Source organism: Schistocerca americana, unplaced genomic scaffold (genome assembly GCF_021461395.2).
Source record: "Schistocerca americana isolate TAMUIC-IGC-003095 unplaced genomic scaffold, iqSchAmer2.1 HiC_scaffold_1008, whole genome shotgun sequence".
In the NCBI taxonomy this organism is placed as follows: domain Eukaryota; kingdom Metazoa; phylum Arthropoda; class Insecta; order Orthoptera; family Acrididae; genus Schistocerca; species Schistocerca americana.
In genome coordinates, this window is record NW_025725056.1 from 17501 (window position 1) to 22500 (window position 5000).

The 5000-nt window shown below is 52.4% G+C and overlaps 1 non-coding gene across 1 annotated transcript in view; it reads right to left on the reverse strand.

Moving 5' to 3' along the window:
• Positions 1-1050, reverse strand: part of LOC124558508 — a 1910-nt gene extending 860 nt beyond the window's left edge. The window contains exon 1 of the ribosomal RNA XR_006968773.1: positions 1-1050. This exon is cut by the window's left edge and continues 860 nt beyond it. This is a non-coding gene — a ribosomal RNA (small subunit ribosomal RNA).
• Positions 1051-5000: the final 3950 nt, after the last annotated feature.

Genomic DNA, 5000 nt, shown 5'->3' on the forward strand with positions numbered 1-5000 from the left:
TGGCAAATGCTTTCGCTTCTGTTCGTCTTGCGACGATCCAAGAATTTCACCTCTAACGTCGCAATACGAATGCCCCCGCCTGTCCCTATTAATCATTACCTCGGGTTCCGAAAACCAACAAAATAGAACCGAGGTCCTATTCCATTATTCCATGCACACAGTATTCAGGCGGGCTTGCCTGCTTTAAGCACTCTAATTTGTTCAAAGTAAACGTGCCGGCCCACCGAGACACTCACTCAAGAGCACCCTGGTAGGATTGCAACGGGGTCCGCCTCGGGACGCACGAGCACGCACGAGGCGCGTCGCACGCCTTCGGCTCGCCCCACCGGCAGGACGTCCCACGATACATGCCAGTTAAACACCGACGGGCGGTGAACCAACAGCGTGGGACACAAATCCAACTACGAGCTTTTTAACCGCAACAACTTTAATATACGCTATTGGAGCTGGAATTACCGCGGCTGCTGGCACCAGACTTGCCCTCCAATAGATACTCGTTAAAGGATTTAAAGTGTACTCATTCCGATTACGGGGCCTCGGATGAGTCCCGTATCGTTATTTTTCGTCACTACCTCCCCGTGCCGGGAGTGGGTAATTTGCGCGCCTGCTGCCTTCCTTGGATGTGGTAGCCGTTTCTCAGGCTCCCTCTCCGGAATCGAACCCTGATTCCCCGTTACCCGTTACAACCATGGTAGGCGCAGAACCTACCATCGACAGTTGATAAGGCAGACATTTGAAAGATGCGTCGCCGGTACGAGGACCGTGCGATCAGCCCAAAGTTATTCAGAGTCACCAAGGCAAACGGACCGGACGAGCCGACCGATTGGTTTTGATCTAATAAAAGCGTCCCTTCCATCTCTGGTCGGGACTCTGTTTGCATGTATTAGCTCTAGAATTACCACAGTTATCCAAGTAACGTGGGTACGATCTAAGGAACCATAACTGATTTAATGAGCCATTCGCGGTTTCACCTTAATGCGGCTTGTACTGAGACATGCATGGCTTAATCTTTGAGACAAGCATATGACCACTGGCAGGATCAACCAGGGAGCTGCGTCAACTAGAGCTGAGCAGCCGGCCGCCCGGGAGTGTGTCCCGGGGGCCCGCGCGAACACGCAAGCGTCCGCTCAATTATTCTGCAAACAGGAGGAGGCTGAGCTCCCCTGCACAATACACCTCGAAACCCTCTCAGGTCCCGGCGGCGCGCAGCGCCGTCCTAAGTACTTGGTCGGGTTCGAGAGAGGCGCAATCGCCCGGAGTTTGGCGAGTAGACGCTTTAGGTGCGACCACCCGTGCTCCCAACTGAGCTTGCCGCTGCCGACAGAGGCCCGGGAGCGTGCTGTCGTGGCATTGCCGGCGGGAGACAACACGCGCCACCTACGGTGACCGGCAGCTCCAACGCCAGCGCCACAGAAGGACAAAAGCCCCACTTGGGTGCCGAAGCGAACTCTCCCAGCACAGCGCACGCGCCAACACGTCCGCACAGCTGCGATACAAACCACCTGCGAGAACCGCAGAGGCGACCGAGCAGCAGACGGCGTCGCGGCGCCGAGCGCCGGGCGGCGGCGCATCCTCAGCGCACACAGTCCTCAATCGGACCAGCACACTGCAGATGTCCACCGCGCTTCGCACCGGGCCCGCGAGGACCTACTTTGGCCGCACGGCGCCGCGTGCAGGGTGCGCCGGCGCGCAGCTGCGCCGCCTGCCGCCTCCGTCGGCCGGCGCGCCTGCCACTGGCCGCCCCCACCAGCCGGCTGTAGCGCGTGCGCCCACGCACCGCGCGGCCAGCACGCCGGGAGGCCCCCCCTCACCGGCCGGGGACGGTCCCACCCAGCCACCGCCGCGTATCGCTTCACACCCAGATGCCATTCACGTTCGTGGGCATGGTGGGTATCGCTGGAACAACCGGTTGGTAGCTCAACCGATCGTCGCCATCACTGATTCACCTCTAGCGAGAACAACCGCACCACAACGGTTTACCAGTTGTTCATTTGCATAACGTCACCAGCAAACGTAGGCGTCCATCGCCATTTGCAAATTCAACGATTGTTGCATGCCTGTGTCAGGTGTCACGACACACTATGTCTGCCCACATACACGCAACAACATGTGCACGCTTCGCGAACACGTGGAAGGTGGCCCCCGTACGTATGCGATGTCCATTGCGCGAACGACTGTCAACCGGCCTCTGTCGCATGTCGCAGATGTGGAACGCAGTGCACCATGCTATCACGGTGTGTGAGAAGAGACGACTACGTCTGACAACACGCGCCACTACATCAACAGACGGCTCATGCTGATCGCCATCCAGGGCATACCACACTGCAATCCAGCTCTTATAGGGAGACGACACGTAGCTGAGTGCACAACATTTGGACCGCATGGTTCGCCGTTGTTGGCGCAGTCGTTGTACGGTCACATGTACCACGATGTATCATTCAGTACATGAGGACCAATGTGCAGTACAGTGTGTGATTTGGACGTACAACATCAGCGGACAGTTGACACAGGCCGTACCACAGCGTAGGCTAAGTGCTTCGCACATGCGAATGCCAATGAACAACTGCAAATGCCAATGAACAACTGCAAAGGGCATTGAGCATGTACGTCCTGCTGCCATCCACATTACAGTGTATAGCTGCAAGGTGTTTAACATGAAGCGATACACTGGGGACCGGGCAGTGCGAGTAGCAAACTATATTGCGGGGGTTGCAGTTAGGCAACACTACACTAATTTAACGCGTCGTATGACAATTACAGAGCAGGTTAAGGCCCAACGTGTGTTGGGTTAAGGCCCAACGTGTGTTGGGTTAAGGCCCAACGTGTGTTGGGTTAAGGCCCAACGTGTGTTGGGTTAAGGCCCAACGTGTGTTGGGTTAAGGCCCAACGTGTGTTGGGTTAAGGCCCAACGTGTGTTGGGTTAAGGCCCAACGTGTGTTGGGTTAAGGCCCAACGTGTGTTGGGTTAAGGCCCAACGTGTGTTGGGTTAAGGCCCAACGTGTGTTGGGTTACGTTAAGGGGCAATGTGGGTTACGTTAAGGGGCAATGTGGGTTACGTTAAGGGGCAATGTGGGTTACGTTACGGCGCAATATAGGTTACGTTACGGCGCAATATAGGTTACGTTAAGGCGCAATATCGGTTACGTTACGGCGCAATACAGGTTACGTTAAGGCGCAATACAGGTTACGTTAAGGCGCAATACAGGTTACGTTAAGGCGCAATACAGGTTACGTTAAGGCGCAATACAGGTTACGTTAAGGCGCAATACAGGTTACGTTAAGGCGCAATGCAGGTTACGTTAAGGCGCAATACAGGTTACGTTAAGGCGCAATACAGGTTACGTTAAGGCGCAATACAGGTTACGTTAAGGCGCAATACAGGTTACGTTAAGGCGCAATACAGGTTACGTTAAGGCGCAATACAGGTTACGTTAAGGCGCAATACAGGTTACGTTAAGGCGCAATACAGGTTACGTTAAGGCGCAATACAGGTTACGTTAAGGCGCAATACAGGTTACGTTAAGGCGCAATACAGGTTACGTTAAGGCGCAATACAGGTTACGTTAAGGCGCAATACAGGTTACGTTAAGGCGCAATACAGGTTACGTTAAGGCGCAATACAGGTTACGTTAAGGCGCAATACAGGTTACGTTAAGGCGCAATACAGGTTACGTTAAGGCGCAATACAGGTTACGTTAAGGCGCAATACAGGTTAGGTTAAGGCGCAATACAGGTTAGGTTAAGGCGCAATACAGGTTAGGTTAAGGTACGACATAGGTTAGGTTAAGGTACGACATAGGTTAGGTTAAGGTACGACATAGGTTAGGTTAAGGTACGACATAGGTTAGGTTAAGGTACGACATAGGTTAGGTTAAGGTACGACATAGGTTAGGTTAAGGTACGACATAGGTTAGGTTAAGGTACGACATAGGTTAGGTTAAGGTACGACATAGGTTAGGTTAAGGTACGACATAGGTTAGGTTAAGGTACGACATAGGTTAGGTTAAGGTACGACATAGGTTAGGTTAAGGTACGACATAGGTTAGGTTAAGGTACGACATAGGTTAGGTTAAGGTACGACATAGGTTAGGTTAAGGTACGACATAGGTTAGGTTAAGGTACGACATAGGTTAGGTTAAGGTACGACATAGGTTAGGTTAAGGTACGACATAGGTTAGGTTAAGGTACGACATAGGTTAGGTTAAGGTACGACATAGGTTAGGTTAAGGTACGACATAGGTTAGGTTAAGGTACGACATAGGTTAGGTTAAGGTACGACATAGGTTAGGTTAAGGTACGACATAGGTTAGGTTAAGGTACGACATAGGTTAGGTTAAGGTACGACATAGGTTAGGTTACGGTACGACATAGGTTAGGTTACGGTACGACATAGGTTAGGTTACGGTACGACATAGGTTAGGTTACGGTACGACATAGGTTAGGTTACGGTACGACATAGGTTAGGTTACGGTACGACATAGGTTAGGTTACGGTACGATATAGGTTAGGTTACGGTACGATATAGGTTAGGTTAAGGTACACATTGTTGTAAGGAAAGGTTTAATGGGGGGCGGGGCGGGGCGGCCGGTTTGTTGATTGTGATTATAGTAAGTGGATGCCTGCGGCATCATCTGATTTGCCACGTCAGGATGCACCTTTGGCTCATGACAGGCGGCGCTCTCATTCCATGCTTGTGGCAGACCTGTGTCTTTCATTCCTGCCATTGTTTGTGTGCTGTGAGAGGAGGCAGTATTGTGATGTTGGGTGCACCCCTGTGTAGGACATGTGTGGGTGTTGGTGGCTTGGCTGAGCAATGGTGGTTGTCGGGTGGGTGGGATATTCTGTTTTCTGAGTGGACCTCCCAGTCTGGTTATGACAGTGTGGATTGTCTAATGTGGCGGAGAGGATGCACTGGGTGTTGTTCCATGCTGGTGCTTACATATTGTCTGTGTGCGTGTTACAGGCAGAGAGTAGTGCGTGATAAGGGTGTGTGGCTGACG